Source organism: Antechinus flavipes, chromosome 2 (genome assembly GCF_016432865.1).
Source record: "Antechinus flavipes isolate AdamAnt ecotype Samford, QLD, Australia chromosome 2, AdamAnt_v2, whole genome shotgun sequence".
In the NCBI taxonomy this organism is placed as follows: domain Eukaryota; kingdom Metazoa; phylum Chordata; class Mammalia; order Dasyuromorphia; family Dasyuridae; genus Antechinus; species Antechinus flavipes.
The window spans coordinates 42,593,524-42,615,936 of NC_067399.1; the positions used below are offsets into that span (position 1 = coordinate 42,593,524).

General features: G+C 35.9%; 1 long non-coding RNA gene across 1 annotated transcript; it reads left to right on the forward strand.

Annotated features, from left to right (window-relative positions):
- The first annotated feature begins 7,658 nt into the window (after positions 1–7,658).
- LOC127547667 (uncharacterized) lies at positions 7,659–19,827 on the forward strand. The gene is made up of 3 exons (XR_007950247.1): positions 7,659–8,424; positions 9,590–10,446; positions 19,721–19,827. It is a non-coding gene; the product is annotated as an uncharacterized LOC127547667 (long non-coding RNA).
- The last annotated feature ends 2,586 nt before the right edge of the window (positions 19,828–22,413 follow it).

The following is a 22,413-nucleotide window of genomic DNA, read 5'->3' on the forward strand; positions in this document are numbered from 1 at the left end:
ATCAGATATTTCCCAGAGATGGAAGCTGCTAACTACTCCTTACAAAAAACACACACTAAAAAAATATCTCTGGCTCAGAGATCAGAGTCCAGTTTAATAGTTAAAGGCCTGTTAGAGAGGCCTCTGACACTCTCAGGTTGTGTCATGTTCTTTCTATAAATATTTATACGGAGCTACCTGAACTTCAAACATTGCAGCAGAAGGAAGATGAAGGAGAAACTGGCTATTTCTATCAATCAGCAAATCGATTTTTACTGAGTGCTTGTTCCGTGCCTAGCACTGTGCTGAGTGTTGTGAAGGAAACAAAGTTCAAAACAGAAGAGAGATCACTATGGGTTTGAATGGTCAGGAGGACCTCATGGAGAAAATGAGACTTGAATTAGTCCTTGAAGGATACAAATAAACCAAAAGGAATGAGAAAGTAATTCTAGCGTGAAAAGGGAAAATATGGCCTAGGTCATAGACAGGAAAGTACAAGATATTTCTGAGAACTCTAAACCAAAGAACCATACATTTAAAGCTGACAGAACCTCAGAGGTCATTTTCTAGATAAGGAAACTGAGGACCAGACATGCTAAACAATTTCCCTAAATACTACCATGCAAACTTTCTAGGTTGCAGAAAAATGTTTGTGAAGTATAATAACAAGAACTAATATAGCACTCTGAAGTTTGAAAGCACTTGACTTACATGATATCTCAACTGAACCTTACCGTAGCCCATTATTATTCAGTTTACAGATAAGGAAACCAGTTCAGAAACATTAATTGATTTGCTTAGAGTCACACAGCTAATGACTATCTCTGGGTTCTCTTAAGTTGGAGTTGAGCTCTTTATCTACCAGGTCCTCTAGAATTAAAGAGTTGAGCACTTATATCTACCACCTTATCCTCTCTCTAAGATGCCTTGGGGCCAGATTGCTGATTAAATATCAAGTTTAAGGCCATAAATAAAGGCATCAAAGAACCAAAGATTGTATTCTTTTCAAAGCACAGACTGAAATAGAATTAAAGTGATTGTGAGGAAAATGCTCAAAAATACTTCAGCATTATAAAAATGTGAGTTGTTATTCTTATTCTCAGGGAAGGAAGTGTACTTGTCTTGCATAAAGACCTTTCAGTGTTGCATCTACTGATCAAATACTCTCTATTCCCACACTTGCTACCCACTAATTCAAACTGAAACCACTTTCCTGTTGATAAGAAACAGATCAATTGGCCAAGCTCCCCATTCTTTTACTTTTATTTCCCATTATTCTCTTTTAGATTTTTAAAACATCTTGTGTGTTTTACAATGCTTACAAGCACTGTATCAAGTGTTTTTGCTGAACTGTTTTTCTTTGCTACAAAAGAAGACTCAATTTATAGGGTGCCATTTCCAGAAATGACTGAAGTAAAAACATAAGGTATAAATAAAACTTATTGACATAAAAAGTATGTATAAAAGGTCTGTGATCCATAATTTAGTAGGATCATATCACAGAATTTCCAGCTAGAAGGGTTTTAGAAATAATTTAGTCGAACCCATGACTTTATTGGGAGAAAACCGAGGCTCAGAAAGGTTATATTAACTTGCCCAAGACCACACATGTAGCCAGGCTTCAAACTTAACATAATGTACTTAATTTTTTAATTAATTGGTTGAACTAGATTTTCTGACTTCAAATACACTTTTTTTTATGATTATACTACCCTATTTCTTTTATTATTATTATTATTTATTTTTTAAAATAATAATAGCTTTTTATTTTCAAAATACATGCAAAGAGAATTTTCTTTGCACAATCTTTTGTTCCAAATTTTTCTCCCTTCCTCCTTTTACCTCCATCCCCTAGATAGCAAGTAATCTAATATAGGTCAAACATGTGCAAGTCTTCTAAACATATTTCCACATTTATTGTTTTGCACAAGGAAAATTAGATCAAAAAAGGAAAAAATGAGGGGAAAAAAAGGCAAGAAAACAACAAAAAAGGTAAAAATGTTGTAATGTACATTCAGTACCCATAGTCTTCTTTCTGGATGCAGATGACTCTCTCTATCGCAAGTCTATTAGAATTGCCCATCAAAACTGATCATTACATAATCTTGTTGCTTTATACAATGTTCTTTTGGTTCTACTCACTTCACTTAGCATCAGTTCATGTAAGTCTCTCCAGTCCTCTCTGATATCATCCTGCTGATCATTTATTATAGAATATATATTCCATTACATTCATATACCATAATTTATTCAGCTATTTCCCAGCTCATTGGGCATCCAACAGTTTCCAGTTCCTTGTTGCAACAAAAAGGGTACATGTGTGTTCTTTTTCTCTTTTTATGATCTCTTTGGGATATAGATCCACTAGAGACACTACTAGATCATTGGGTATGCATAATTTGAAAATCTTTTGGTAATACACACTTTTTTATTGTTTACAAGATAATCTAGTATGCTTCAGGGAAATTCTAGATGTGGCATCAAGGGGCTTAAATTCTTATAATTCTGCCACAATCACTTATTACCTATATAACACTGGAGATATTATTTCCCTGCGCTGTGTTCCTTTCTTATAAAATGAAGGGATAGGCCAAATTGACCCTTGAGACCTCTTCTAGCTCTAAATCTATTAAAAAATTAAAAGATGTTAAAAACATATTTTAAATTTCTTCAATCATTTCACATTATCAAACATTTACATAACAGTACAATATCCAAGAAAGATTATCTAAAGTCATGAGAAACCTAGGTTTGAATCCCACTGGGGATATTTACCTCTTGTGTGATCTTAGGTCAGTTTCATCATCGGGAAAATTGAGCTTTTACCTCAATCAATAAATCAGCAAGCACATATTCTATCCACCAAGTGTTGGGCACTGTGGTAAATAATGGTGATATAAACATGAAAATGAGTCCCTCAAGGGACTTACATTTTATAAGAGGAATAACACATTCAAGGTAAATACAGGCTATATGCAAAATGAATTATAGAATGATGGAACTAAAAGGAAGAAAAATTTAGAAAAGGCCTCTTGAAAGAAGTGGCACTTGAGAACCAGAAACTAAGTGGATGCCTATCAGTTGGGGAATGGCTGAATAAGTTAATGTACATGAATGTTGTGGAATATTATTGCTGTATAAGAAATGATCACCAGGATGATTTCAGAAAGGTCTGGAGAGACTTACATGAATTGATGCTAAGTGAAGTGAGTAGAACCAAGAGAACATTGTACACAGCAACAAGTTTATGTGATAATCAACTGTAATAGACATGGTCCTTTTCAACATTGAGACAATTCAGGACAATTACAATAGACTTGTGATGGAGAGAGCCATTTGCATCCAGAAGGAGGATTGTGGGGACTGAATGTGGATCATAACATAGTAGTTTCACCTTTCATGTTGTTGTTTGCTTGCTTTTTTCCCCTCTTTTTAATTTTTTGATCTGATTTTTCTTGTGCAGAATGGTATGTGAAAATGTGAAAACATGTTAGAAGACTTGCACATGTTTGACCTATATTGGATTACTTGGGGAGGAGGGAAAGAGAAAAATTTGGAACATGAGATTTTGCAAAGGTGAATGTAGAAAACTATCTTTGTATGTATTTTGAAAATAAAAAGTTATTATCAAGAAAAAAGGAGAGAAACATCAGACACCAAAAATGTTTAATGATATAAAGTTTGCATGGAGAGAGTAAAAAAAAAAGTGGCATTTGAGCAGATACTCGAAGGGATCTAGGGGTTCCAAGAAATGAGGAGGGAAAGCATTCCAGGATTGGGGGGGGGGGGCATCCTAAAGAAAGGCACAAGAATCAGAATTTGAATATGGAGAATCATGTATGGTGTATGTATATGTGTATATATAGAAAGTCTGAGGGGAAGTACTATATAGTTATCCTAAAAAGCTAATCTAGAGCCAGATTGTAAAAGGTTTTAAAAGCCAAAGTTTGAACTTTAACCCAAAAGCAATGGGAAGCCACTAAAGTATTTTGAATAGAGGAGTAATGTGATCAGACTTGTGCTTTACAAATATCAATATGATAACTGTGTAATTAATAGGGAAAGACTGGGAGACCAATTAAAAAGCTATTAGAATAGTCTAGGTAAAAGGTGATGAGAGCAAGTCTTGAGTGGTTGTAGTATGAATAGAGAGAATGGGATACATGTGATCTTAAGAAAGGGGAATCAACAAGTTTTAGTAACTGATTGGATACAAGGGTGGTGACCACAGCAGCATGTATACTGATCTTGGAATCAAAGGGCTTGGGTTCAAATCCCATTTCTAAAGCTGATTGCCTTTAAAATTTTAGGCAACTTCCCTGGGCCCAGATTTCTCTTCTAGAAAACGAGGTCCTTTCCAGCTGTGGATTTACAAACCTATGCCTTCCATGGTGTAAGCCTTGGTGATTAGGAAGTCAGCAATAGAAACAGGGAAGTTAGAAGGAGGAAAGTTGGATTGAGGGATGGGGATGAGGAGGATGGGGGAAAGGGAGGAGAGATAATGATTTTGGTGTACAATTGTTGAATTTTAGATATCCATGGGAATTCTAGATGAAGATGGATTAGCCCTTGAGGTTGGGGGCGGGGGGAGAGAGAGAGAGAGAGAGAGAAAGAGAGAGAGAGAGAGAGAGAGAGAGAGAGAGAGAAGGGAGCAAATTTGTTATCTAACTGCACATAGATAATTGAATCTATAGAAGATGATTAGATCTCCAAAAGCTAGTAGAGAGAAAAGTAGAGGGAGCAGAAGAGAGCTTTAAAGTACAAATGAAACATGATAATGAACTAGCTAAAGAGATTGAGAAAGGATCAATTGAAAAAGATCCACAACAGATGTGTCAGGAAAATTCAGGGAAAATGCTTTATAAATCTTAAAGTACCATATGAATAAGTACCATTACCAACTGAAATATTAAAGTAGCATATGAAGGTTGGTAATTTGGGTCACTATAGGAATTCAAAATTTTTATATTCAAGCCCTTATGCACTCTTAGGCAATCAAGAAATACTAAAGAGAGGATCATAGTAATATGTTAGATACTGAATTATCAGCTTTGGCATTAACTAGCTTTGGGACTTTAGGTTATTTCTCCTTTTAGGCCTCAGTTTAAAAGAATTGGACTAGATCAAAGATTCTTAATCTGGGTCCACAGTCTCTTTGGAGTTCAAAGAAAGATTTCACTTTTCTACAATCTGGCTTCTAACTTCATCATTCATTCAAAACAGCTCTCTTCAAAGTTAATAATAATCTCCTAATGCTAAATATGGATCCACTGGAGAAAGAAATGGCAAACCACTCCAGTAAAATCCCAAATCCCAAAAGGGGTCATGAAGAGTCAGACATAATTGAAGTAATTGAACAAAAATAACAACATATTGCCAAACCTAATGACCTTTTCTCAAATCTCCCTCCTTTTTGACCTCTCTGCAGCCTGGGATATTCAATATTTTCTCCTGGTTTTCCTCTTTATTAAAGTTTCACCCCACTCATGCAAAGTGACCATGGATGTAATACTGGCTTCTGCCTTAGATGCTTTAGATTTCACTTGCTCATTTCTTTAACTCTCATGGATTCAATTATCATGTCTGGGCTGATGATTCCCAAATCTATTTATCCAGTCCTACTCTCATTACTGACCTCCATTTCAAATCTGCAACTGTTTATTGGACCTACCTGTCCTATTGATATTTTAAACTTAACATGTCTAAAACTAAATTCATTATCTGTCTCCTTAAATCCTACCTTTCCTGTTAGTATTGCAAATACCACCATCCTCTGAGAGTCAAAACATAGTTTCAGCTTTGACTCCTCACTCCCTACATCCAATCTGTTGTCATGACCAACTTTGATTTTACCTGCATAACATCTTTGCCTTCTCTCTTTCTGATACTGCTACTACCCTGGTGCAGATAATCAGCACACTGGTTGGTCTACTTGCCACAAGTCTCTCCTTATTCCAGCAGTACATTCTCCAATAAGCTATCAAAGTGATATTCTAATGAATAGGTCTGACCATGTCACCCTGCCCCTTCAATAAATTCTACTTTATTCCTTATCATGCCCAAAATCTAATATAAAATCTTGTGTTTGGTTTTCAAAACCTTTTGTAATGTGTCCCTCCCCCTGCCTTTCTAGTCTTATTACTTATATCCCTCCACATCTCTGTAATTTAGTGACGCTGATCTCCTTCATGTTCCAACAAGACACTTCATTTTCCCAACTCTTGAACATTTTCACTGGCTGTCCCCCAAATTCAGGGTTCTCACCTTCTTCATCTTTGCCTCCTCATTTCCCTGTTTTCTTCAAGTCCCTGTTAAAATCCTACCTTCTACAGGAAAGGCTTTCCCATTCTTCCTAAATCCTAGCACTTTCTGTTTATCCCATATATAGTTGCATATTGTCTCACATTAAACTGTGAACTCCTAGAGGGCAATATCTTTTTTTTTTTTTTTTAATTGCCTCTTTGCAGCCCAAGGGCTTAGCATAGTGCCTGACTCCACCCTAAGTGCTTAATAAATGTTTGATTTCCTATACCTGAGAAATTCACTAACATTTGAGGTCACCTACTTCAGTTGTGGACCACTCTGATTATTAAGAAATTTTTCCTAAATTGATGATGAACTAAACCAGCCTTTCTGAAACTTCTATCCCTTGGTCTTTGTTCTGCCTTCTGGAGTCATATAAATGCTTCTCTTTTAGCTCTAAGTCCCTTTTCTTATCTGTTGAATCTATTTTGAACTAAGTGAACTTGGATATTTTACTCTAAGACTATTTACTCTAAGGCTCACATCCTGAAACCTTTGTCTAACAGCATTTTGATTCAGCATAGAAACAATGATCTTACTACAGTGTTGAGTGTTCATTAAGAACTCATTGCCTGTGAAGAATGTGTAAAAGGAAACCAGCCCTCTTCTTGTCTATGGTATACTGTTTCTTTGTGATGTCATAGCTCCAATGCCAGTGACATTCCTGTGCTGTGTTGCCAGGCAACAGCAAGGAGTGATAGACAACAATCCCATCTCAATGCAACCCAATCATGGTGAAAGAATTCAGGCTTTTAGAAGTTCTACATGCCATAACAGCTCAGTAGAACCCAGACAGAACCACAGAACATAGAACTGTTGGCTGGATGTTAGAGACCATTTGTCCAAGTCCCTCCTTTTAAAGATAAGAAGATATTCTTTCAGGAGAAGGGCCTTTGTTGAAATTTATACAGTTAGTGGCTAAATTGGAACTAGAACTCATGTCTCCTAGAGATCTTTCAAAAAAAAAAATCTGAGTGGTCTTCAAAAATTACTTTGTAGGTGTGTTGTAGTGAGGATTCTTTTTCAGGCATGAGCTAGACTCTTGTCAAGTCTCAATTTCAAATTGGATTCTGTAATTAATCCAATGTTCTTTTCATTTCACCAGGCTGCTTCCAAAATTTAAGGCGAATTGGCTGGAATAATATTGGTTTTTAGTAAAGAATTCATTCCCTGAACCATCAGTTCATCTTTTCAAACTATTCCTGCCCAGTTATTTAGTTGTAACAGAAGGAGCCAGTGTAATACAAAAAGCACTTGTGCAAGAATCAAAGAAATGGAGCTTTTGCTGCATTTTTCATGTTTTCTATTTGTGTGGCTTAGGGCAAGTCATAACTTCTCTTGATCTATGTCCTTTTTTAAAAAAATTTTTTAATAAAGCTTTTTATTTTCAAAACATGTGCAGGGATAATTTTACATTTACCCTTGCATAGCCTTGTGTTTCCGATTTTCTCCTTCCTCTCACCTCCTCCCCTAGATGGCAAGCATTATATCCTTATTTCCAAACTGAGGGAGCTAACTTGAACTAGATGGTCTCTGAGCTCTAAATACACCTGCTAAGTAAACAGTTTATTTCAAAATATAGGCCTTCGAAAGAGCCAAGCCTTTGGGACAACGTCATGCCCACCATGGCTATTTCACCAGGTTCAAATTAGTCATGTCATAATATCTTATCGACAGGAATAATCACGCTATCACCATGTCGTAACACTATGTCGCGACAACAACAGAGTAGAAGGTTGAGTCACGACATGCTTCCTCCTTAAAAAAGGGGCATTTCCTGGAACAGTTCTCCAAACCTAATAGGCCACCGTCCCCTTGCCGGCCTAACCACCTGTAGATCTTCCCACCCCCAGTCTCGTTCCGGTCCGACCGAGATCACGTGCCTGTGACCCCGCCCACCGTCCTGCTCGAGTCCAGCCGAGGGCCCCCTTGCTTCCTTTCCGGCGGAAGTGGAGCGATTTTCCCTTTCCGGCTACGGGTCCCCAAGCGGAGCGAGAAGCAGGATTGGGGAGCCGAGTGGCGGCGGCGGCAGCGGCGGCGGCGGCGGCGGCTGTAATGGCGGAGCTGGTACAGGGACAGAGCGCGGCTCCGGTGGGGATGAAGTCTGATGGCTTCGTGGACGCTCTGACCCGGGTCCGGCAGGTACGGCTAGGCGCGGACTGACGGGGAGCGGAGAAGGCCAAGGCGGGGCCGGGGGCGGGGGACCGGGGCTAGGCCGCGGGGGGCGGGCGGGAGCCGGCGCCCTGACGGGGCCTGGCTGCTCAGCGTCCCGCAGAAACTGCAAAATACGGCGCCGAGGCCTTTGGTGAAAGGAGGCCTGAGCCCTGGCCTGCTTTGTGGGAGTCGACTGCTTGATGCAGCTAAAAAGCCCCTTGGGGTTGTCTCCTGCCCAGCAGGACTCAGGTTCCCTCCCAGGGCCGGTAGCTTGAGGTGTAGACCTCTGCGGGAGGCGGGAGTTCTGCGTGAGAATTTGGGAGCCAGAAGATTTTAGGAACGGAAAGAATATGGGGCTGGGAGAAGAAGTAGAACAGAAGAAACAACAAATATTATCTGCAAGTCTCAGTGTTATAGTAGAAATAGTTTTAGAGTTTTTAGACTAATCCGAGAGAAGCAGTAGGATTTGGAGCTTGGAAAGAACCTTGGTGATTTCTAGTACTGTGTTTTTATTTTATAGTTTCTTTTCTCAGGCTTTTTCCATCTCTAAATCCTATGATTTCATAGCCCTGAATCTGGAATGATTTTTCCCGTATGATAGAAAAGGGAAGGGATTGTTTTCGGAATGGGAGGGGCAAAAGTATGTAGGCAACCCCTCAGGTAGGAATTTCCTATGGCATTGTCCCCCTACTTAGTGGGAGAGTTTTGACAAGATCAGAAATATCGGTGATACTGACTCGCCTGACCAGATAGTTTTTTGACAACAACGTGCATCTTGTCAGTTAAGAAAACTCATTTTATGAGATGAGGAGGCATATAGTTTAAGTTATAGATGCCTCAGTTACCTTATCTATAAAAAGAGGGGAATTGCATGATAAATTCTTAAGAAAATCTTCTTACTCAATATCCAATAGATGAATGAGCTAACAGCCACAGATACTGCTTGACTTCTTTTAGGATTCTTAGAGCAGAATGTGTTGTGTAAGTGTGTAAAATTGCCGTACAAGTTAGCCCTAATAATGGAATTTCTTTTTCTGAGTGTCTTTCCTGTATATTCTTCACACATTCATCACCTCTTCATATTTAATTGTAGGTGCACTAACTGTTACTTTAAAAGTTGGGCTAAAACTGATTATTGCTTGGTTCCCAACAGAAAGCAACAGGACTCATTGTGTTAGAAGAATGTCTCCACTCTGGCGCTTGAAGATGTGGTCTTTACATCTCTTTCCAGTATTCCAGGGGAGGGAAATCTTCCTGTTTCCCAGATATTGACTTTTCATTTTAATGTTGATGTTCCTGTAGACATTATGTCGGATCCCAGAACTTTCCAACCCTGTGGTTCCAACTAAAAATTTATCTGGTGCACTGTTGCTTACTGCCTAGTCTCCAACCAGTAAAGTAGTGAGTATTCATTTTGCCTAGTCTACAGAGCAAATCAGTGGCTGTCATGGATGAACATGCCATCCAACTCCCTTTTCCTTCTGCCTCTTTCAGCTTTGCCATCAAGTTGCAGTGCTCTCATCTGCAGTACAGGGTCCTGAACCATGTTTCTCACTGGCTACTAATATATAATGGCTTTCACTCTGTGCTGATGTTTTGACAGCCACCTTGTTGGCCTTCTGAGTTCGGGAAGATTATAGCCATTGCCCTAAAGTGCTCAGAACCTCAGGTACAGAAGGCCTGTAGTTGAACTTAAAAAGCATTTTGAACCATTGAGAAGACTTTCTGCCTCTCTTGAGCCAGTGGTTGAGCTTTTATTCTTGGACAACCTGCTCAAGAGGGAGACCCTCTTAAATGCTGACCAGTTATGGACTGTTGAAGCAATGTTGTTTACTACTAGCAATGAAAACTTCATTGGAAATGTTCCCAGCTCTGAAATGCACCATTGACTGGAGTAGTAATAAGCCCAATGGAGAAAATTGCTGTGAATGTATTACTTCTGTATGTTAGCAGCTGAAAGTCGATACTATCTCCAAGGACTTGCTGACCTTTAAAAAAAATAAAACACAGGTTTGTGGGTCATTTTAAGTTTATTTTAATAGATTTGCATTGGTCAGGAATTGAATGTTAGAAAATCAACAATAATATGTGGCTTATACTAGATTTTGCCTTAAAGAATTTTATGTCTTTATGTGCATCTGGTCTGTAAGTATTCCTGACTGAAGCACAGATAGGTCCATCTAAGGAAGACGTGATTTCACCACATGCCACCCCCATTTTAGAGCATGGGGGAAAAAAAACACCACAAGTTTCCTTCAAATTTGCCATAATTTTTTTGCTAAGTAGCTATGTAGTCCACTGGTAGAAACTAAATTCTTAAGACTAAGTCCATCTAAGTAAATTCCCTTATATGTTTTATCTGCTGGAATATGGGAGTGGGGAAGAATAAGATTCATGCTCTGCTATGGTCTGTAGGAAGTTTCAGTATATCAAACCTAGTAACTCACTTATTTGGCACATTTAAGGTTTCTTAGAAATCATTTGTACCCTTTCTTCTAAAATAAATGAATCGGTATCCTATTAGCTCATTTTTAGGTCTTTAGGTATACTTTGATACCATGTTTAAAAAGTGTTATCCAAAATTGTCCATATTTAGCTAAGTCTACTAATTTAAATGAGTCACATTTGAGGCAATTTAATCATTGTAAAGAGAAATACTGAAGTATATTACTTGATTTAGTCGTTTTTATCAAGATCTCTATTTTGGCAATGATATTTGTCAGTGATTGTTAAAATTATCTAGATGCTCAAAATAATCTATTTCCATCAGATTTTGCTGGTTAACTAAATTAGAGTAAGATACTAATGAAGTCATTGTAATGGGTTCATCCCAGGATGGCTCAGTTGGCTTCTTTGAGCTCCATGACCACAAATTGTGTTTCTAACCCTGGAAATTGCTACCTTACAGAAATATCTATTGGTAGTCATAAGGCAAAGGCATACATTTTTGTATGACATAAGACCTTGTATGTATTGCTACAAATTTGTTTGTTTGTTTGTTTGTTTTTTTTTTTAGTGAATGAAAGTCTCAAAGCATGGCAGTATCAATAGGTCTTTATGTACAAACAATAACAGTTACTAATTTAAAGTTGTGATTATCTTATAATAGAGTATAATACTTTTCTATGTACTAGTAATCATTCATATTGTAGGAATTTTATTTGGAAAATTGAATGGTTCTAAAGATTTATTTGTACAGAATCTTAGAATTTTAATGAGTCTTAGAGATGATCTAAAGCATAAATCTTGTGTGTGCTACTAGGTTAGTATTTATAGACCACATTGACTATAGTCAATCTTTCGTTGGATTATCATCCAATGAGCAAGAGGCAGAAACCTTTTTTTTTTTTTTTTTTAAAGAAAATAACTTCTTTGACAAAGTTATTAGGTAATTCGGTTTTAGAGTGTAGTTCCTGTGGAATAGAACTTTAAAATTCATGGAAACTCTAGAGAAAATGTAGTTGAAACATATTTGTTTTTCTTAGAGAAAACAAGCTCATAGAATTTGTGATGATGTTTAAGGTTGTTCATCTAGGTAATATCCAAGTCTGAACTAGAATCCAGTTGACTCTTAAGGTGTTTTTTCCCATTAAGTTATACTGCTATTCCTAATTGACATATTTCTTTCCCCCAATATTAGTTAGAAAAGTTGATTTGGAAGGGAGCTGGAGTCTAATTCAAATAGAAACATGGCTGGTGCATGTTGACTTAGAAAATCACAAATTAATATTGTGTTGTGTATTTATTTTATCAAACTTTCCCTGTTTCAATTTAGCCTGGGGCTGGCCTTATCCTGCAGACTTCTAGTTTGACACATCTAAACTAAGTCTTTAGAACTATTATATTTCCTTTAAATTTTCTTTAAAATGTTAATACATATTTTGAATCTATTACAGCCCATAATTAGTGGGTGTGTTGTAACTGTTTGGACAGATTTAAGTCTATGGTACCTAAACTTCTTTTTGCAGTCACCAAATTTTCTTTAAAAGAGCAACATGGATATCTTACAAAAAGCTTCATTGGCCTTTAGTTTTGACATCTCTATAATGTCAAAATTGATGACATCCCAGTAAACTTAAGTCTTTAGTCCTTAAACCCTTAAATTTAAAACCTATTAAGAGCCATTGGTTAAAGTGTGGATAAGTTAGAATTACTCAGCACTTCATGACCAAATTGGCTCCTTACTGTTGTTTTTCACATAAGAGTTTAAAGAAAAGTAAGTGCTCTAGAAAATCCATGGTATTCATCTAAGATTTTATTCTAGGCTTGTTTGCTATGGTAGAACCTTGTATAATACACAGTGAGATAGCTTAGATCATTTTACATTGGCAAAGGCACCAAAACACCAGTTCCATGTTGAGGAATAAATGTTAACTCCACAAACATTCCAATAATAATTAAATTCAGGAGTTTCCCATAGCTAAAAAATACATTCTTCCTACTTTGTATAGACAGCTCATATGAATTTACCATGTTTTTAATTCCTGCTGAACCTTTAGTTTGTTGAGCCTTTTAGACTTAGTACCATTCTTCATGTTTTTCAAAGAGCAAATATCTGCTATATCTAGGGTTTGGTGTAATAGCATGGGAAATGTATGCAGATCAGGAGACCTGAGCTCTAAACATAGCTCTGCCACTGTAGCTGCCAATCACTTTCTGAGCCTTAAGTTTTCCTATTTTCTAAATCAAGGGATTCTACTTGATCATCTCTTGAACCTTTTCAGCCCAGACATTGTCTATGATACTTGCTAGATTGGATTTGAAATCATGCAGGTATCTCATTTTGAGTCTTTCCTCTTTATTTACATGATAAATTGGTTTTCTACCCAAACCACCCTCTAATCCTTCTGTGTAGCATTTTTATTCTTTTGCTTTGCCCTTCAGTCATCCCACTTAGAAATGTTTTGCATCTCAAAGTTTCATTATGAGTATATTTAGAAAAAGAAAAGATATATTACTTTTAGGAACATGATCAAGTATTTTGTCCTGATGATAGATAATAAGAAACCATTTGAAAGACTGGCATGAATGCTTGTTCCTTAGAGATTTTTATAAAAATAGATAGAATGATGTTTTAGTACCTACTCAGATTGAGAAATGTAGCTAAGTTTAAAAACCAATTCACTGTAGTGATCACATTAAATTTTTTGGGGGACATAAAAGAACCATGAAGCACACAATGCATTGAAGATTTAGAAAACAAAAACCTATTAAAGTCTTTTAAGACTTTGGGTAAAGCACGCCTGGCTATAGTATTCCAGATTTAAAACTACGGTTTTCTCTGTAGTTAGGCTTGTTTAACTTCCAGATGGTTGTCTTTATAGCATTTAGTCATTCTGTTTGCCTTACAGATAACTCGATTTGTCACTAGAGATTAAAAGACCAAAAATGAGTTAATTGCCACTCTCTTAGAAGTTAATGTTATTACGTATGATAGCATGTATATGTACAAGTAACTGCATATGGATGAAAACATAGAAATACAAACTCAATCCAGGATAGTTAGGGAAGGAAGATTGGGATCAAAAAAAAGTAGAACTTGGTACTTGAATTGTATCTTGAAGTGCAGGATTCTTTTGAGGCAGAAGTAGGGAGGTGAGTAATTAGAGGCCTACAGGACAGACAGTACAAAGACACAGAGATAGGAAGGTGAAGTGCCTGCCGTGGGTGAAGAACAGAGAAGTGGTATATAATGAGGCTGAAAAGATAGGTTGGAGCTAAGTTGGGAAGGACTTGAAAAACTAAATAATTTTTATTTAGTCCTACGAGCAGTAGGGAGGTTCTAGAGTTTTTTGAGTAGGGGAGTGATAGATAGAATTATACTTAAGGAAAAATCACTTTGTTATGTCATAGATGAGTTAATTAATAACTGAAAGAAAATCAAAAGACAAAATGAGTGGAAATTGCCTTGAATGTTATTGTTGCCTTGATTGCCAAGATTGACACAAACTAATAGTAGAAGAGGAATGGGCTGGAGTCAGCAAAAGTGACTCGTTCTTGGTATGGGGAGGCTCAGCTAGTTGGCTATGGCCATGTGTTGAAAATTTTAAGACTACTACTTGGAAGAAGGGTGGGTATTGAAGTCATAGTGGACTTACAGCAGAGCAAAAAATGAATGCTGTTGTAATACCATCTCCAAGTCTTTGGGTGGTGATACAAACTCATTCTTTAATTAACTGTCAGTACACCTTCACAGGGCCATAGGAAAGGGAGCTGCAACATTCAGTAACATGGAATTGGGTCCAAGACTTGATTCTTTGGCAGCTTTTAGGGCCAAAGAGGTGGAAGAGGCTCTTGATTGTCTTTGCATATGTCCATCATATATAAGATACTATCATGAAAATGTTTCACTTTTTGTTTTAATGAACTATGATAGGTTTGTGTGACAAAATGATAACATAGCCAACTAGTCCATTTCTTTTAAAGTTGAGAAAATGTTAAAAACAGGTTGAATAATCTGCTTAAGGTTATGTAAGTACCAAGTGACAGAACCCGAGTAGAAGTCACCTGGTTCCTGTCCAGTACTCTTTATGTTATATCTAGTGTTGCAACTAATCTCTGCTGGCTCTATCAAAAAATAATAATAATAAAGATGTTTTGGAAATTCTATTTTTAATACAAATTAAATGTCTATTAGTAGACAATTTTTATATGTTTTCAAAAATCCTTGAAATGATACGTCATACATCAAGTCAAGCATTTATTAAGCTTTTACTATGTTTGAGGCACTGTGCTAAACACTGAAGATACAAAGAAATGGCAAAAAAGAGTCCCGACTCAAAGAATTCACTCTAATGGGAGAAGACAACTTGCAAACAACTGTTAGGAAATTGGAAATAGTTTTGAAGGGAAAAGGCCCTAATGGATCAGAAAAAGTCTCTTATAGGTGGGATTTTAGCCATATTATATTTTAGTAAGATAAGATAACTTTACTATTAGTTTTTTCTGGTGGTACAAAGATGGCACATACTTATACTTGTTATTGACCTCAAAAGAAAAAAGGGTGACATTCATAAAGCACAAAAGCCCAGTAATATGTAATCAAGGTCATTCAGTTAGATGAGAATTGAATGCTACTTGGATTTAATATATTCTGCCTTCAGTGTGTCTCAACTTAGCTTCTGACCTATAACTTAATAAACATGAACTTGTCCTTACTTCCCTTAAGTGTGGTGATTTATACTTATTGTCAGCTACTGCATATAAGATATAAGATCATAGAATTAACCAATATGGTTTTCCTGCTGGTGGGAATTGTTTAGACCTGGTGCAATTGAAACCAAAAGACTTCTGATGACTTGAATTGTGATCAAAAAAGTTTTTAAGCAGCAAAATGCTATGCATTTTAATCTATTTAATTAAGTAAATAGCTTAACTATATAACAGTATAAACTGAAATATTAAATCAGAAAAACTTGTGTTCTTGCATCAAAAGACTTTTATAATTTTTTTTTAAATAAAATTTAGTGTTCTTGTCTTTAGGAAACAAATACGTTGAAGAAGGAGTGGTTTTGTATTTGTGACTCGTGTTTTGGATTAGATATTTTGATTCCTGGTTGTGAATTTGTAATTTTTTAGAACTTCATTGATGTCTACTCTCAAAGCTCTTGTCCTTTCTTGGTTTTGGAACATTGAACTCTTTGTAGACTGCTGTCTGCCATGTCTTTAAGGACAAAGGCCTGCCATCGTTATCACTAACCCTTTTACTTCCTGATTGTTATCTATAATATGTGGTTCTTAATGAAAGGCATTCTAATCAGAAACTAGATATTGAAGTGACCATAACTCTTAAATTCATATTTTCCTGCCTTAAGTCTAAAAGGTAGCATTGAAATAATCATCTTTTTTATTATAAGTGGTCAGATATCCATATGATTTTTTTTTAATTTAAAAGAAGATAGAATGCTATAAAATTAGAAATACATATTATACATCTTATTTTTATTAGATATATATATATATTTTTAGAGCAAGTATAATTATTGCTCACATTTGGATTCAAGGTGTATTTTTCCCCCCTGTGGTCCATATTTGTACCATAATTGCCTTCCAAACTTTTTTCCATAAGTTTTAAATTAACTTTAAGGAGATTTTTATTGATTTATCTTGTTTTCACATCATTTCTATTTCCAGTGTGTCTGAAGCTATTCCTTATTATACTGTGTCTGACCTGTCCCTTATAGGAATTAAAGAGGGAGAAACATTAGCAAAACTGACTAACAAATTGATGTCTGATTATCTGTAGTATTCTATGCTTATGGTTCCTTACCTTTGCACAGGGAATAATGGTGCCTTCTCATCTCTTCTTTGGGCCTAGGTTTAGTCTTTACGATTTCACAATATTTTATTTCAGTTGTTTTGTTCTTATATTTACATTGAACTATTCATGTATATTATTTTTTCAGATTCTGCTTTGTATTTTTTTTTATCATTTCACATAAGTCATCTCATGGTTTTGTATTTGTATTCCTCCCTTCTTACAGCACAGTGATATCCCACAACCCTCCAATCATTCTTTCTGCCACAAATCTTTCCTCACTAATCCATTCACAGAGTTGCCAAAGCAGTTTTAGTAAAGCACAAGTCTGTGCCATTTCCCTACTCAGTAAATTCTAGTGTTTCCAGAGTCAAATGTAAAGCACTTCATATGGCATTTAAAGTTCTTCACAACATGGCCTCTTTCTTACTTTCAAGTCTTCATACTGTCCTGTCATACTACCGTAGTTGTCATTTGCATATGACATTCTATCTCTACTATGTCTTTGTATTGGTTGTCCCTATACCTCTAATGTGCTTTCTCCTTATTTATACCACTTAGAATCTCTCGCTTCTTTCAAAACTCATCGAAAATTCTCCCTTCTGCAGAAGGTCTTTCCCCATTTTTCCCAGCTACAGAGCATCCCTCCTCAGATTATCTTCATCTACTTTGTATGTACTGTACATGTTCTTTTTTATATACATATTATCTCTTCTATTAGAATGTAAGCTCTTTGAAAGCAGAAACTGCTTCTTTGTATCCCTGCATTTAGCACAGTGCCTGGCCATAGTAAATGCTTAATAAATGCTTCTTGATTAACTGGTGTTCCACAGCTTGTTTATTCCCCAGTCAATGGGCATTTGCTTTTTCTTTACTTCTTTACTATTACAAAAAGCTGTGCTATGAATAGGTTAGTGTATGTAAGACCATTGTGTCATTGACTTCATCAGGGTGTATGCCTAGCAAAGGAATCTTGAGATAAAGGGTATAGACATTTTAGTCACTTTAAAATTTCAAGTTGCTTTCCAGAATCATTGGACCAATTCACCAACAGTGCATTAATATTTTGAGTAAAGCAGTTTTTAGAGGAACCTATTATTCATACTTCTTTGTTCTCAACACCCAGTTTGCTTTAATGTGGGCCTCTTTGGTGACATGCACCAATCTGATCTGACCATAAAACTGCCACCAAAGACAGTTTAATGTGTTGAATAGGTGCCTCAGCTGGTTGCTTAATCTGTTTGCTATGCTTACCTAAGTCAGATTAATCAACATCACTAGTTTTAAGTATATTTTCTTCTGCTTAAATATAATTCCTAAGTTAAAAAAAAAAAGTATGCTTAGTCCAATGTTAGTAAAATAATATAGACACTGTAATATAAAGATGAAAAAAGGCTATCAGTAGGGTTGACATTTATAAATAAGTGTAACATTGATACCTGTTGCTAAGAACTAAATAGCTAGAACAATGAGAAGCCTTGTATTTCTAAAATTAAATATTATACTCCATTATAATTTTGTAAACCCCCAACCTTTTTTTTCTTTTTTCTTTTTTTTTTAAGATGATATTTTCAGTCAGACATGTACTCTCATATAGGGCTATAGTCTAGCCCCCCATACAGTGCAATAATCTTTACTACAGCATTCCTAAAATTGATCCTTTCCTAAAATACTATATTAACTTGCGCAAATCACTTTAACCTCTCTAAGACTCCAAAACTCCTTCACTTTTATACCTATGATCCTATCCATTTACTGCAGCATAGTAGCTTAATACTTTTTACACATCCCTAATAGAATATCAAGGGAAAATTTTTATTAGCAATTTTCTTTAATTTTTTTTTGGGGGGGAGGCAATTGGGGAAGTATTAAGTGTCTGAGACCAAATTTGAACTTAAATCCTTTTGACTCCAGAGCTATTCACTTGACCATCTAGCTGCCCCCCACTTCCCTCTCCTTGCCTGTCCCCATTCTCCCTCTCCCTTCCCTCCCTCCCCCCAGTAGAATATCAACCAATATTCTTCAACATATGTGATTGGCTCCTTACAGGCAAGGACTTTTGGGGTCAGGGAAAAGTCTTTAGTACAAAGTGTACACTATCTGACATATGGGTCACCTACCATATTAAGTAGTGTGCTGTGTTGCTCGGGATACGTAAGGAAAGTAAAAGGTTGAATTGACTTGAAATTTCTATATATGCTTTTTCCTAATTCATTTCAGTAAAACATTGTGCAAAAAGATAAAAGATAAATGGAAACACTACCTCCGTTCTAAGAGTTTATAATCTTTGATAGAGAAAATCAAACACCTGTAATACAAAAAAAAAAGTTACGATACTAACAAAATTCTGTAAGAATTCAAAAAAGGGAAAGTTGGCCACATGGGAACTTCTCTTATCTCTCACAATGCTGGGAGTTTTTCACATAGGGAGATGAAGAACTGTCACTTCATATCTGGGACAGGGAACATATGAACCCTGTGAGGAAGCCTCTCAGCAGAGCCTATTAATTTTGGGCCCTTTGGAATGATGTAAGTAAAAGTTAGCTTCAACAGATGTGTTTCCTAGAGAGTGATTTTTTTTTTTTTTTTTTTTTTTTTTTTTTTTTTTTTTGTGAATCAAGTCATTTTAGATATGTCTGGGGAGTATTGCAGTTTTTGAAAGAAACTCTGGTAAATATTTTTGTATTAAGAACCACTACTCCTTAATGTTTTATGTTACATGCTTTAAGATACCACATTTCTAAAAATAATAATTTAAAAGCTATGGATTCCAAAGTATAGCATAATAAACATTTGAGGAAGATTCTCTTTCCCACTCCCTCCTTGAGCTACATGTTCAATAATAGGAAAAGAAAAGCTAGCTAATAATGATTTTTTAAAATGTTTATACCATTGTGGCATTTAGCCTTAAATAAAAGAGAGAAATAGTGTTTTAGCAGCCTTTTAAGAAAGACTTCATTTATTTCCTTAGAGGTAGACATGATTTTAGATTATCTGACTTAATTGTTAATTTTCTTCTCGCTACAGATTGCTGCTAAAATTGGAGATGCAATTCCTCACTTGAATAATTCCGCACCTCTAGTGGACCCTTCAGTTTATGGTTATGGAGTACAAAAACGACCTTTGGATGATGGAGGTAAGTTGCCATTTATAAGGTAGTGATCCTTTCAGATTCTTGTGAATCTTTTTGAAATTCCTATTTTTAAATGTTACCTTAACCTTTTCATTTTTATTAGGAATAGTAGAGGAAGTATTTGAGATGAAATTCTAAGAAGCAAATGTGACTTTTTTAGTCAGTAAGAAAGTAGTTTGTTTGCCTTCATAAGATAAAATTTCTTTTTAGGTTTGACTTATCTTTGAAATGAAGATTTTATTTAGCTTTGAAAATCAGTTTTGAAGTAGTTTGACAAAGGCAGTGTATTGGTTGATTTAGTCTTCCATCCATTTAGTGAACACATGTGAGTTTAATCTTCTGAGAACTTGAATGTTGGAATATAGATATTTTCAGAAAGATAATCTCTAGCACATCATCCATGTCAGGAGAGACAGGAGGTAGCAGCAAAGTAGAGGAATACTAAATGGGACCATGTACAATGGAAACTTCATATCCTGAGAGGGCCTGTCAAGAACCCAAAAAAACTGGCAAGTTGGATTCTGCTGCCACATTGATTGGATTACTAATATGACTGCTCCTAAAAAATTAATAAGAAATAGGAAGGGTGCTATATTTTGCTGACTGGCCCTATTCAAGATTTGGTATCACAAGGAAACAAGCAAGATACATTGGAACAAATGAGAAATAATTGTCAGTATCTCACCTGATGGGCTATTCAATGCAGCTGGTTCTGACCACTAAAATGGGTACATCATAACTGTACATGAAATGGACCAAAGCTAGGAATACTTCAAGTTAGCAGTACTATTTACAGAATTGCAAACATCTTAACATCTATAAAATAGGGGTTTATGTTACTTTTGGTCGATGATATGCTCGGCTCCAAGTCACATGATATTTGCCAATAATGGCAAAGTAAAGGGCCAACACAAAATAATAGCTTTATTTCTCAGCTTATATTAAAATAAGAGATAAAATTGAGGAACTACTAAAATCAGAAGAGGGAAAAGTTAAAGAATCCCAGATCATTGAAAATCTTGACAATGTTAACCTCAGAAATTAGACCTAATAACAACAGATGAGGTAGATGGCAATACTTAGTTTCAAATACTGTAATTTCAAAAAGTCTTTTTTGCACTTGATGGCATGAATCTAACTTGAAAATCAATGATAACAAAACAGTAATTTTTAAAAGCTACTATCTGCTATAACCATTTAAAAAAACTGAAATCCACTGTAACTATTTTGAATCAAGAACTTCTTTCACAGTATTTGACAAAGTATAAAAACATTTCAGGATCTGCCCACAGCAGTATATGTGGTGGCTGGCATGGTAAGAATCATAAGAGAAAAAGTAAAACTCTTAAAAATGCCCTTAAGAGCCAGTGTCAAACCATCATGGCAAAAATACCTTGAGAAAGCTATTAGATAGAGATATATGGAAAGACACTGGAAGATGGCATTAATATCCAGTTGGTACCCAGAATAAAAACTTTATTGCTCTTTTACTCAAGTAAAGAAAATTAAAAAAGAAACATTCAGAAAGGAATCTGAAAAAACAAAAATGTATTAGAAATTCTAGATTCCTGGAATTAGTCAAGAAGCATTTTTTAGATGTTTACTATGGGCCAGTTACCATGCTAAGCACTAGAATTACAAAAAAGGGGGGAGGGGACCAAAAACAATTTTCTCTCCTCAAAGCATTTACAGTCTAGTGAGGAAGTAACATGCAAACACCTATACATATAAGATAAATATAAGATGTACAAACAGAGTAATTGGAAGTACTATCAGAGCACTGGAGGGGGAGAGAAGGTTTCTTCTCTTGAAGGAAGACAAGAGGCAGAGATGAGGAGGGAAGGCATTCTAGGCCTGGGAGAGAGCCAGTGAAAAGCAAATATTAGATAATCAGGAGATAAAGAATATGTGAAAAGGAATAGCAAGAAGACCGGTTTCACTGAACTGTAGAACACATGAAAGAGAATAAAGCATAAAAAGACTGGAAAGATAGGAAGGGGCCAGGTTGTGAAGAGCTTTAAAATAGGATTTTATAGTTGATTTTGGAAGTGATAGAGAACCCCGGGAGTTTATTGAGTAGGAAAATAAGATGGAAAGAACTGAACTTTAGGAAGATCACTTTGGCTGCTGAACCAATTAACTACCTAAAGAAAAAGCCAGTAGGTTAGATGATTCAGAGAATCAGAGCACCCCTGAAAACTAAACAATTCCCACAGTGTTCAAAAACTATATTATAGATTCTTGAAAAGATCGGATGAGAGAGAATCTTGGAAGAAAGACATGTTCATTGGAAGTTGGCTCAAACAGGAAACAGTTTACATATCATTAATAAGAGATTGATATAATAGATACATCAAAGGAAGTAACTGGAAATTTAGCCCCTCTACAAAAACTAGAAAATGCTGAAGTATAGTAAGATCCATAATTTTTTAAATGCTTCCAAGTGGCAACTTAAATTTCCATTAAAGCATCTTAAACTTCTCAGATTTATGGCTGATTCTGTCTGTCTTGACAGAAAATATCATTATCAAAAGATGACAGTGCTAGCAAATAGAGACCAAGCATTTCCTTGTAAACTTTATACCAA